The sequence below is a fragment of the Alligator sinensis genome, unplaced genomic scaffold (assembly GCF_000455745.1).
Source record: "Alligator sinensis unplaced genomic scaffold, ASM45574v1 scaffold628_2, whole genome shotgun sequence".
NCBI classification, from domain to species: Eukaryota; Metazoa; Chordata; order Crocodylia; family Alligatoridae; genus Alligator; species Alligator sinensis.
In genome coordinates, this window is record NW_005841833.1 from 2,197,531 (window position 1) to 2,210,780 (window position 13,250).

The window sequence follows — 13,250 nt, forward strand, 5'->3', positions numbered from 1 at the left end:
ATTCCTGCTTGGTTAGGATTCCCTGTTTATAGTTACACTTTGAGACCAGCCAGCTGGCCTGGTTTTAATATGTTTAATACATGTTGGCTTTTATTGTTTTAGCTTCTTCATTTAAATGTTGTATGGTACAAAATTAAACAACTCACAGAAATGTATTATACCACTGCTAGTACTTTTATTAACCAAACTTGTCATCTTAGGGAAAAAGCAGGTTAATTTGACTAGCTGTATTTTCTAGACACTCATGTTGTGTGGCATTCATTATATTTTACCTAGTTATTAAGTCACTTTTCGACTATTTCATTTTTTTTTGCCTGGGATTAAATGTCCATAGGCACCAGGCTCATAGCTTTTTAAAATAGTGACATAACACGAGCTTCCTCTATTTCTTTCAGAAAGCCCCTAGAATGCTTCTGGTCCAGCTCTTTTAAAGCCCTTGGAGGCAAATTATCCAGATGTGCTAGTTAAGGTTAGAAGCAATTGTTTAACAATCTCCTTCCTTACTGCTGGAACAGGAAGTATTTGGTCAGTGTATGATATGAATTATTTGTCTCTCTCTCAGATATAAAAGCACTTGTTGAACACCTCCATCTTCTGTATTATCGATAGTTATACCACTTCCATCTAAAAATGGACAATATCATTGGTATGAGTCCTTTTGTTTCTGGTACACCTAAAAATCTAATCCTTACTGTCCTTCACACCACTGGACAGAGTTCTCTGTGCATCCCTTTGGTTCCCTATCAATTTTCTACCATTCCTACCTTCAAATTAAAATTTCTCTGCATTGTGCCTTTCCCGGGAGCTAGTAAAAGGTTCTTAAACAATTTCTAATGTTCATTCACAGTTTTCTGGCAAATTTCTCTCTTCCAGTTGATTTGGCTTGTAATTGTTTTCAGCTGCGTAACACTGATCCTGGAAGCTGAAAAGATGATGCCTAAAGGTTCAAAGCCCCAAAGGAAATGAAAAGAGCTCTGACCTTGCTTTTCAGAGTCTCGTTCTTTGGGCTCTACCTCCTGAACGTCTAGAAATGGCAATGCTGCGGTAACTCAGCACAGCAAGTGAGGCAGCAGTGTCACACAGGAACTAATTCAATCCCTCCATCCTTTGACCAGTATCCTCTCTCCAGGTCCCTCTCTTAAAGCCAAGGGTTCAATGGTAAGTGTGATGGGGAAGCTGGCAGATCAGGGGCTGATGCACTCTGGTGCACAGAGCCCATATGCACCTTAACCCAAGGGCAGGCTGAGAACAAACTCTCTCTGCTGGGACTCATCCAACCCATAGCCGACCCCAGCTGAATAACGAGTCAGGGCTTAATCTTGGCCGGCACACGGGGAAAAGCACATCCTGCAGAGGCACCTTTTGGCTGGCCTGATTCTTCAGGGGAATCTGTAATCATTCTGGAGGGTTAATAGCCGGCCAGGCTCCTTCAACAGAGCCCATGACGCTGGCGCTCATTAGCATTTTAATAACACACTCAGAGCAGCGCATGAGGAAGCACCCCTTGGAAAACCCATTTCTCACACCCTCCTCCAGACAGCCATGGCACAGCATCCTTCAGGATGGGGGCACAGCAAAGCCTTTCCCTCATCCCCACGGCGAGTCTGATGGGATTAAGGGCGTTCAGGCCCCCAGCCACAGAAAGGGGGCTGCGCACTGAGAAAGGGGAGTGGGTGCTAGCTAGCGGGCTGGGCGTGAAATCCAATCATGCTAAAATGGTGTTTACTGTGCCAGGCGGTGTTTGATGTGAGAGCGTCAGCCCCCTTTGTTCCTTGGCAGGCTTTGGTAAACACACGGCACTTGTTATCTCATCTTTCAAAAAAGCACCTGCTAAGAAAAAGGAAAAAAAGAGCAGGGAGGGGAGGGGGAGAAACCAGGGGAGGGGGAGAAACCAGAGCTCAGCACAGCCCTTGATGTGCTGGGAACAGGTGGGTTTTTTCCAGGAGCCTTTGATGCACTCGGCTCAAATCAAGGACACGGAGTATCATACTCCGAAGGCTTCTTGGTGGCTCCTTGGAGCGACTTGCTTATTTGGTACCTCTCCCCCCGCCTCCGGGAGCGCACACGTTGGAGTCTGCTGGCCACGAACCTGCCAGCCAGAGCACTTAACATGCACGGTACGTCCTGCTAATTAACTCACACAAGTCTCATGCCAGGAATGGGCACGGGTTTCTTATCTCATCCTTGTTTTATAGATGGGGAAACTGAGGTAGGACAGCGGGGGTGGGGTGGGGAGGTAAATAAACTGGCCAGGTCCACAAAGAGTATCCCCCTACCCAACCCCTGGCTCTCAGCTCTGCCATCTAACCACCTACTTGGTGGAGCTGAATTAAGAGCCCCCGGGGGTTTCACTGCACCAAAATACAAGTTGCAATTGCAGCTGATGTCCGGTCTCCACTCCAGACAGGGAGGCGGGGTGACCGAGCTGCGATGTGAGCAGCGGTTCTCCCGGGATGCCAGGAGAGAATGTCAGCAGTCTTTTAAATTGAAAAGAGAAAAAAAGCAAAACAGCCAGGATAAATGCCGTGAAAGCTGTGAACAAGAGCTATGGCTCTCACTGCAAGACATGTTTCTTGCTCCCTACCTACCCAAATTCTGTCCTTGGTAACGCGCACAGGGTCCTACATCATTTTCCTGGAAATAAGTACATAGGGAGCTCTCCAAATTGGTCGATTCTTTATTAATTAGCAACTTACATTCCCTTCTCTATGCAGACAGTGTCATACCCGCATGGGATCCCTGGATCTGAACACAAGTCATGTCCTACCCAGCCAAAGGGCCCATCCGGCCAATCCATACTTTCCACGATCGATCTTTATTTTTAGACAGCAGTGTATTAATCAGAAATATTTACTAGCAAAAGTGGGGGGGGAATTTCAATAGGCACAATAACGACCCCCCAGAAAAGGCCCTGTAACTTCAGTGCAAGCTGGTTATTCTTGCTGCACTTCTCCATGTGGACCTTGTCAAGGCTGTATTTTATGCAGCACGGGGGTGGGGGAAGACAGAACAGAAGTAGGAAAATATGCTCCCCCCCCACCCCGTAACGTGTACCTAATTTGTAGTGCACAGTCCCAGCTGCTGCCGACAAAAACGACCTTTCTGACCAGCGAAACGTGTGTCTCAGACTTCCCTGCTGTAATAGTGCAACTGGGAATTACCAGATGAGCCTTCCGCTCTCGCAGCCCCCACAAATAAGCTGATAGAGAAAAGCACTAGTGGAACAAATCCTGGCAGAAATAGGTTCTTTAATTCCTTCTCCCGGCTCCTTTTGTAAGCCAATGCTTGCTAAAAAAAACCCACTCGAAGTTCCCCATGTCAGCTCTGAACATAGATGTGCCTCTGTTCGGGCTGGCTGGCACCTTTGTGCCCATGGCCAAGTGCTGGGAGATCTCTGCTTTATCCCATGGGCAGGAGCAACACAGAGACTTTAGAAGTGGCTTCAAACTCTGAGCTCAAGGCTTCAGGAGGCCAGCAGAAAATCTCAACCTCATAAGTAACCCAAATCCTCTCGTAACAGCACAAAGGAAGCTGTGTCAAGGAACAGGCGTGCCCTGAGATCCCTTCACCATCTTATCGACACTGGTGCTATCTCTCGGCCTACAGCGCTCAGCATGTTGGCTCTCGCGCCCCGCGCCACAGCACCCAACCCCAGCACCAGTCATCAGAGGAAAGAAGAGCGGGCAGGTGGACGTCAACAGCTAAGAGCAAACAACAACAACAAAAAAATCAGCTGTGAAACAAAGTGGCTTCAGGGAAGGGTGGGACCAATGCCTGCCTGTCCTAGCTGCTGCTGTGTATGCAGAGCGGTGCCCAGACACCGACGGATTCACCCACCTTGGGCTGGGGGCTGGTGGAGCCCCGGGGAGAGCGGTGAGCAGTGGCTGCATCCAGCATGCCAAAACTGAGGCCCCCTACCCTGACATGCTTGTGGCTGGAGCTCTTCTCTGCTGTTCCTGGCTGGGAATCTCTGTGCAAACGTCCCTGTCCCCTTGGAAGGGGGATTAGCCCTTAGTGCACCATGGCTAAAGGTGAAGCATGGCCAAAACGGACAGATGGAGCAAGAGATATGGGCAGTCCACGTGATGCACTGTGGCGGCCGACTTTCCCTGAGCAGCTGCAGGAAGATCACTGCAGGGGCTGTTGCAAACACATCGACTAGCTGATCGGACTCAGGCACTCGTGTCGGGGAGAGCGAGAGACCAGGGCTAACCGAGGACTGGGACAGAAGTTGCTCATAGGACAAGGCTTATCTTGGGAACGGGGCTGCCACAGGCCCCCCTCAGCCAACAGGGCTGCCACAGGCCCCCCACAGTCATCACCGTGATACACCACACTACAGTAAAAGCTCTGTGTGAGGGGGATGCTGGTTAATCGAATATTCCAGTGAATCAAATGTGCACTGTCTGGTGCACTCCCCGGCATCAGTGTGCCAGGGAACAGGGTGGGGGCCCCTGTGCAGGCTGCATTTTCCTGCGCAGGTTGCTTTGCCCTGGGCCATGGGCCAAAACAGTGGTGAAGAAAAACTCAGCTCGTGGCAGTGAAACAGGAAGTCCCCCGGAAGTGGTACTTCCAGTTTCGCTTTTGCCACATCACTCGGATGCCAGTTAATAGAGTTTTCCGGCTAATAAAGTGCCGGTTAACACAGCTTTTACTGTACTTGCTCAGCCTTGCCAACAGGCCCTTTTCACCACACCAGCTCAGGCACGTCAGGGGTGATGTCCCTGGCTGGCAGGTCCCATGACAGGACATCCATCCTGATCATCACCCCACACCAACCACCTCGAGAAAGCAGCTGCTGTGGCCCTTCACCTGTTCTCTTGAGCCTGGTCAAGTAGCTCAGTGGGGCTACAGTACATCTCTTGAGCAGGGAGGTCCCGATGCTCCCCTGCCTGGCACCACCATGGCTGGCAAACAACACGACATAAGCTGCGTGGGGGTAACGCAATCCTCAGACAGGGGTTTTTCACAGCAGCAGGGGATATGGGTCCAAGGATTCGGGGCACAGTTTGCACAAACGCAACACCTTTCTACCTTGGAAGACCTCAGCAGCCTAGAGCTCAAGCCTTGCGAAGACCCCAAGGTCCTGGGTAGCCTGCTGCATCCTTCCAGAGCTGGGAGCCATCTGAATCACCTTACAGCCCAGTCAGCTCTGCCTCTCGGCAGCCCCGGTGCTGCCCTTTAGGCCTTGCTCCCCTGTCACAGCAGGGGCAACCCTCTCAGAGCAGTGGGGCTCAGTCTGCAGAGCCCAGGAACTTACCCAAGCTGCAAGGGTCTGGGCGGGAAGGGGCAGGATCTGACCTAGACCGTAGGCAGCTGCGTTCTTCTCTCCATGTTAATGACCAGTCGAGGAGGATTAACTGGATGCTCTTTTCTTTTTTTCTAAGCAGGAATTCCAGCAAGTGCTGGGGAGCGCCTGGAGCAAGGAAGAACAGCTCGCCCTCTTTGCCGTGAGTGTATAAATCAAGAGAGATTAATTATACACGAGCACAGCCCAAATGGGCCCTGTGATCCACCCACAGATGGATTAGTTGTAAACTACAGACTGGCAAGACTTGGAAATACACAGTCAGAGGATAAGTTGTGCGTGGAAACATGCTGTAATCAAGAAGACCTACAGCCCAGGAGTGAAACCTCAGCCAGATCTCCCGTAGGGGTAGCCGCAAGCAGCATGTAACGTGCCTATGGCATGCAGTAGAAAAAGGACCTGCAGGACACATGGGGAACCATAACAGCAGCTTGCCAAAGTGCCGGAACTGGCTGCAAGAGAGGGGTGCCAGGGCAGAGGGGCACTCAGCTCGCATCTCCAGGAGGGCAGGTGCAGGGCAGCGAGGTATGTCCTTGGATTAAGAGCTGTGTACACGCACAGCTCGTCCAGCCTGTGCATGCTGCGGATCACGAGGGCATGCTCACTTGGCACTTGTGGGAAAGAAAAGGAATCAGTTCCTCCTTGAGGACCTGATCCCATGAGGGGTCAAGCTGCTCCAGCACCTGCGGCTTTGAACAGGGGTGGAAAGACCTCAGCTCTTCACGCTAATGAGGACAAGCTCCCCTGCTGCTCTCCAAAGCTCAGGGCTTGAATTTTCTTCTGACAGTGGAGTCATCCAGAGCAGGCCCTCTGGACACAGCACCAAGTCCACGGACTGAAAGGCGCTTGCCTGTTGCCAAGTGGAACAAAAAATCTCAGGACCTGGGGCAGTAACTGGTAAAGATGTGGCACTTCCGTGAGTTTTGCTTGGCTGTGTAATTGTACTGCCCAGATTTTAGTCTCTCTGTTCTGCTAGTTAGCAGGTGCTGACTTTTCAAAAAGGATTTGAAAACGTTACTGTTTCCTGCATCTTCACACACCCAAATACCTCTGATAATACAGCCCCATGGTCCTCAGACCCCTTGCTGATAACAGTGGCGTAGCTTTTGTGGGGCCTTGTAGGGCATTTTCTACTGGCGCTTTGCAGCTGTGAGCTGCAGGAGGGGTCCAAACGGACACTTTTGAAGACCCTTTTGGGAAGATACTTGCCTGAAAAAACAGAGGATTGGACTCGATGGGCCAGGAGACCCCTTGTAGTTTGATGCCTTAAGCTGTCCCTTCCTCAGGCTGATCTCTCTCCTGCGTGGGTGCTTGGAGAGAGACAGCCTTAAATTCTGCCTTGTCAAACATATTGCTTAACTAATTACTTTTACAGCCACCACTCCTCTAATGGAAACGAGTGTCCGAGCGATTCCTGCAGGCCGCAAATCCTCAGGAACCATAAAAAGGCACAAGTAAATCAATGCAACAAATCAAGAGCCACCTCCGGGTAGGAGGCAGGAGGGCTCTGTAGAGGAGGATTTCTTTCTCATAAAATGCGGCTCCCCGTTTGCACTCGTCGCTACCCTGTCCTACCACACTGAAATGCAGGAACTAGAGCGGGGGTCAGCAGAGGGTCCCCAGCGAGGTCCTAGTGGCGCTGCTGCAGGGGTACCACCATCACCTGTCAGGTAACATGTATGACTGAAATCCTTATCCCTGCTGACCCCCAAAAAACAAGATACCATGTGACAAAGCAGAAGGGCTAGGCCCAACGTCCCGGTCTAACTCCAGTTTGGAACTGGCCTCCTGCCTCTCCCAGAACTGCTCCAGGCAGCCTCAAGCAGGCTGTGGGAGCCTCTCCACTTGTTGGCCAGTTTTGACAATCCTTTGGTGAAGCAATGGACCCAGGCTGCAAACTCTTTCCATGCCAGTCACGAAACCCTGATGCGATGGCAACAATCCACCCTCCGTATTGACCCAGGCCAGCATTCAACTGGCTACAAAGACGTCATAGGCTCCAGGACCATTTCACAGGCCCCTATCAAGCCCCGCTCCTCCCTGCGGTGAGAATCTGTTTTTAATTATTATGGTTTTTCCCTCATGGAAGGTGAGAGAAAGCGTTGCACAGGAAGCTCTCCATAACTGCGAGCTAGGTATCGATCCCGACCAATTACAGATGTGTGCTTCCTGCACGCCCCACCGCCTGGGCACTAACAACCCTGGTCGAGCGGCAGATGCAACAGAATCTAAAGGAAGGCACATATAAAGTGACATTTAATTAAATATAAGCCATTGCTACATTACTGCAGGGGGGGGCGGCGGGGAGAGAGCGAGCGAAGGATTTGGCCAAGCTGAGAGTGGTATTATTTGATTTATAATTTAAATAAAGCTCAGAATTCCTGTAATACACAGAGAGTAAAATCAAAGGGGACTGCGGCCTGCTGAAGCTAATTGGATGTGATATTTTCTGAGGATGCCTCCTTTTGCAGCACTTCCTGCTCCTTGGTGAGAGATGGCCAGGGACGGGAGCCAGCAGGCCTGGGAGCAGAGGAAGGATGGTGTAGTTGCTTCATGGCAGTGCTGCCACCGGGGGCTGGAATCGTCCTCTTCCCCACACCACTCCGCACCCCACAGGGTGCCAGGAAGGCTCTTCTTCCCTCGGAAAGTGCCTGCCCTGCCCCTCCTGATGTGTGCTGGGCAGGGAGGCTGAAAGCCAGGCTGCTGGCGCTCTGGTCCAGCTGCGTGATAAATGTGACATGCAACACACTTAGCGCTGGCAAAAAGTGGCCCGGTGGGGAGAGGTGGGCGGCAGCCTCGCACGCTAGCTCGGAGAGCTATTATGGGTTTAAGGTCTAGCTGAAGGACGATGCCTGCAGCTGCAACGTGAATGGGAGTCCCACGGGGCCACAGGAAGCCCCAGAATGTGCTGGGCCTGGCTTGGAAGCATTACTGCATAATCTGAGTAATGGGGGAGCTGCAAGAAGAGCCACCTCCTCTCCACCCTGCCGGACTCTGCTGCGCCAGGCCCCTCACAGCCACCTGGTCTCCTGCCCGGTGGAGACCCCATTCAGAAGACAACCCGCTATGTCCAGAAGCACAGAGAGGGGAGGTGGGTCTGCTGTGAACAGCCAGTCAGGTGTGGGCTAGGCCATGTTTCCAAATCCACGCTGAGGTGGCACGTGGGAAGCAGGGAGCAGGACACAAGGGAAGAATGAACCATAATGCAGGGACCTCGTAATGCCTAGGGAGCACAGACATGCTACCGATGCACAAGGCTCAGGGGCCAGGGTTTTTGAGTGGGCAGACAGGCAGGGCCTCTCCATCAAGCCACTTTATGGTCTGCTGAGGCATGCATATGAAGCAGCAGCAGGCAGGAGGTCAGTGGAATGATTGTTTTCCCTTTGGAAAAGAGGAAGATGCAGCTGTGAGGGGGAGTCTGGAAAAGCAACGTGTGGTTCTTGGGGGAACAAGACACGGTGACACCACAACTCGACATCTCTGGATGTGGTGGAGGGTAAAGGAGCAGATGAGGGAGACCAGTTGCAAAAGGCCACGGAGCCACAAATGAGAGGTGCCAGCTGAGCTGCAGGCGGCCAGACATGGCCACTCACAGTCCTGTGCTGCCCCGAGGGGGGGTACAGCTTCAGAGCAGGGGCTCCTTGCCTGTTCTCGTCTCAGGGAGCACCACACAGGAGGGTTGCTGCTCTTCTCCAACCATCCACAAGGTACCAGAAACTCCAGCCCCTTGCAATGATGGGACTACCCTCTGAGAAACCCCCATGGCAGTGGGACACAAAGCCTTTTGCTTCAGCCACCCCAAGCCCCCATGGCTAGGCTACAGCTGGCAACATGGCTGACCTGAGCCCCCTTCCTGACCAGTGGGCAATGCCATCACCAGAACAACCCTGCTGGGGCTATAATGGCTCAGTTGTTGCCAGTCAGTGTGGGGAAGCTGCCCTGCTCCAGCCCCGTGGCTAAGGGAGCTCTTGGGGCACCAGCAGAGGGAAGGGGTAGAGGCCTTGCTGGAACGTGGCCCCCTCTTCCACCCCCAACCGTGGCCAACAGCCACAAGCACCAGACCCTAGCCTGTGTGTCCACCAGAGCTGGGTGAATCTTGGGTTAGCACCCCCCAGCAGTAAGGGAGTGCGGGGAACCTACATTAAAGCGGCTGTGGCAGGCAAGCGTTTCCTGCGGAGAAAGGCAAGGAGGGAGCTTCACCTCACCTGGATGCTGGGCTCACACCAGGAACCATGCCATAGCCACCAGACAGCCCAAGCCCCTCTTGCTGGCTACTCTTGAGTGTTATTGCGGGTACCATCCAAACCTGGCACCCTGAAGCACAGCTGTTCAGAGTGGCCCCATCACAGCCTGGCTATAAGGGCCTCCTGCTCCCATGATCCTCTCCAGCTCAGCCACCCTGGAGCACGTGTGCAAACGTGTGCATCACTTTCTGAAGGCGCCGGGAAAGCGGCACAAGTAATTAATTAGCAGAAGAGAGGGAGGCCAGTGGCCAGGGCAGGGGCAGAGCCAGGAGGGCAGGGCACAGGGTCCAAAGCCTCCAGCAAAGCCTGCTGCTCCCAGCCCAGGCAGGGAAAGGAGTCAGCTCACCTTTTACGTGAAATTAATACAAAAATTAATCAGGGGAGCAGGCAGGATAATAGGATTTCACAGTGGTGCCGGGCCAGACGGCCGCCGTGCAGAGAGCCAGACTCATTTAATATCGACAGAAACAATGCCAGAGGACAGAAATCAGACCCATAAAGATAATTACTGAGATACTCAGGAGCAAATTAAGTAATCAGAGGCACTTCTAAATTGTGTCTAGTTTTAAGAGAATGCTATCTTTTTCGATTACCTAAGCAGGAGTTTAGAAAGAGGCAGGAGGCTCCGGCCCCAGTCCCCGCCCTACGTGGGGAAAAGGCAGCAGAAGCCCGGGTTCACCTTCCCTCCTCCTTAGAAGAGCTTATCAGCATCTCCCCCCCCCGATTATCGCAGGTGTAATAAATAACAGAGGGAAAATGATATTCAAAAACAGATGCGTGGCCCTGAATGTCACCTGCAATTTAATCTGAAGTACCAGGAGGCAAAGAGAAAGGGAGAGACGTGCTGCATTTCCCCTGTAATGAGCGGAAACAGACGGTCAGCTGAACTTTGATTAAGGGGACCTGGCTGGCTGGCAGAGGCAGGCGCCAAGTGCATTGTGGGGCATCAGTTTGGGAGAGAGCATGCAATCATTTAGAGAGTGCAAAACAGCTCTCCCCAAACCAGTTGAGTGCTCGGCGCATGCTGCTCAGGCTGGAGGGGGGCCGGAAAGCCAGAGGATCTAAGCCAGACCTCTCGCTAACGGAGCGCTCTGAGCCATGAGGCAGACCCCAGCAGACCAGGGACTTGCAGTGGGAAACACCAGAGACTTCACCTGCTGCCCCTCAGAGCACTCCCACCCATCTGCACTTCACCAGCACTGGCCATCACTCCTGATCATTTGGCAGTGTCCGGATCAGGAGCCAGGGTCCCCTTGCTCCTGATCCATCTTCTCCTAGCTGCTCATTAGCCCATTAGGATGTGCTAGCAATAATTAAAGCCGAACCACAGCTGCCCAGGGGAGCAAGGATGGCCCTGCTCTTATCCAGCCTGCTAAATCCATTCGTTTGCAGCAGTTCTCCATCGCAGCCATTCCCTACCGGATGGATCCTGTAGGGTCCTAGGGCTGCTGGGCCTTGCTTGTCCATCTTAGCAGAGATGCTAGGGTGGGCATGGAGCCTGGACTCTGGAGGCTGACTACCAGTGACCAGGGCCCGAAGCAAGCGGAGGGAGCAGAGCAGGACACCCACGTGTGCACGGGAGCTCTTTTCCTAGAGGACGACTCTCTGGTGAGGCTCTCTCCGGTATCTTTACCCAGCCTACTAGTCTGCAAACAAACCAGAATGATGAGGGCCTGCCTGCCCCAGCCCGCATCAGCCTTTTGTGGCAGCACGGCGGAGGTGTGGCAGCCTGGGGTCTGTCTTGACATTTCACAATTGTTCGGTACCTGCAGGCATCAGGCACGAGTCAGCTGAGAAGCAGGACAATAACACCCTTGTGGCTGCCTGCCCATCCCCTAGGCCTTCCTGTCGGCACCTAATAGTTTCCAAGATGGCCATGTTATCCCACTGGCCCCCTCAGGATAGACCACACAGATATCTGAGCTGCAGACTTTCAGACAACCTGGCTGCCCCCACACACACTGGGGGGCACCCGACGCTCCAGGGCAAAAAGGCTCTCTGATATGCAGTGCCCTGTAGCATTCCCTGGTTTCTGCCTCAGGACTTTGCTGGGCTATGTTTCTTGTAGCACTAGGCAGGGGCAGAGAGCTCTCCCGATAAACCCTGCCCCCACGCATGCGTGCCTGCTTGCAGCCAGTCCTGCTGCCAATCAAACCCGGCCGGCAGCTGCCCGTCACCATACAGACTTCCACGGCTGCCCCCTCCGAAGCCCTGTACAGCGCATCCTCCTGCACCAGGCTCCCATGCCCCAACTGGCCTGGCAGACATGCAGCTCGCGATTCAGGCATGACTGATTAGGAATCATTTTACAACAGTGACCCTCTGTTTCTTTGTCGGCGCTAATAAGGAGGAGCCCTGAGTGACACTGGATGCGGTGATTAAGCACAGAACGCACACAAACACACTCCATGCAGGTGGTACGCTGACCCCCAACTGGACATGTCACAGCCCCCAAAGACCACTGTGACCCCCCCCACTCTCAAGCCCCTGCAGCCTCCTGAACCCATTCCTGTCTTCACCCAAAAGCTGTGGGGCAACAGCCCCCAAAACAGGTTGGCTCAAGCATTAGCTTCTCACCAAATCATCATGGAAGATGGGTGGTATCGCAAGCTCACATCTCACCCGGGGTCTGGGCACCATCATCTGGGTGTCCCTCTATCTTCTGGAGAAGCCTTCTGTCTATTCAGAGGCCACTTTGCCCTCCTTAGAAAGGTACAAGCCAGAGGAGAACAGCACAGCATGGTGTGGCAGTCACCCATACTCTGCATCATCCAGAATTTACTGCTGAAAGCCAGTTTCTTTTGAAGGCGCCAGGTGGCACAGGTTGGGGGGGGGAAGAAACCACACATCTCCTGGAAAATACAGACCATTAACCAAATGCTGCAGGGCTGTCACATGCCAACGAGCAGTGCCTTGGCCGTTGATTTGTCTTCAGTTCAGAATGTTTAAAAATCCAACTGAGACCAGCGGAAAAATATCCACTCCCCTCTTTAAAACACACATTCATCACTTGAGAATCTTAATGTGTCTTTCCCAGCCTGAGAGGTCAAACCCGCCTGCCTAAAGCAGGCTCATTAAATATACATTTAATCATGGTTTGGATTGAGAGACAAAGGCTGGTAGAGACAGGTGCTTTACTGGAATGACCTTTTGGAACCCATTTTAATGTAACTAGTTTACAGCTTATCTGAAAGGCCAGCTCATCAGGAACAGTGGAGCTACAGCAGAACCGGAAAAGTAATTATCGGTGGGGGAGGGAGGATGGGTTAGAGATATTTTAGGAGGCTTCAGAGCAGGTGACTGGAGTATTGTCTGCCCTAGCACTTTGTAGACATCCGTGCCAAATTTTCAGAAGTTCGACTTATCAACCAAAGAACCCAATTTAATTTGCTTATCTTGTCTCCTCCTCTCTCCACTCCCGCCTCCTGCTTCTCCTGCTCTTTTTAATGATCAGTTAAATAAATGTCTTTTTCAATAAGACAAGAAGCACCAAAAAAAAGAAGCAAGCCAGAAAAGGCTCCTGATCAGGGAGGTAGGGAGAGGGGGGAGCTGGACCAGACGGCTATCCATCTCCCATGATGAGAGATCTACAGAGGCAGAGGAACAAGCCTGGCTGGAAGACGCATCATACAATATGCCGTGTGGACAAGGCCGCTCCCAGGAAAAGCTCCCGAGCAGAGTTTGCACGCTCCTCACAG

General features: G+C 52.5%; 1 protein-coding gene across 3 annotated transcripts in view; it reads right to left on the minus strand.

The window, feature by feature from the left end:
- Positions 1 to 13,250, minus strand: part of FAM222A (family with sequence similarity 222 member A) — an 87,765-nt gene that overhangs the window by 31,911 nt on the left and 42,604 nt on the right. The window lies entirely within an intron of this gene.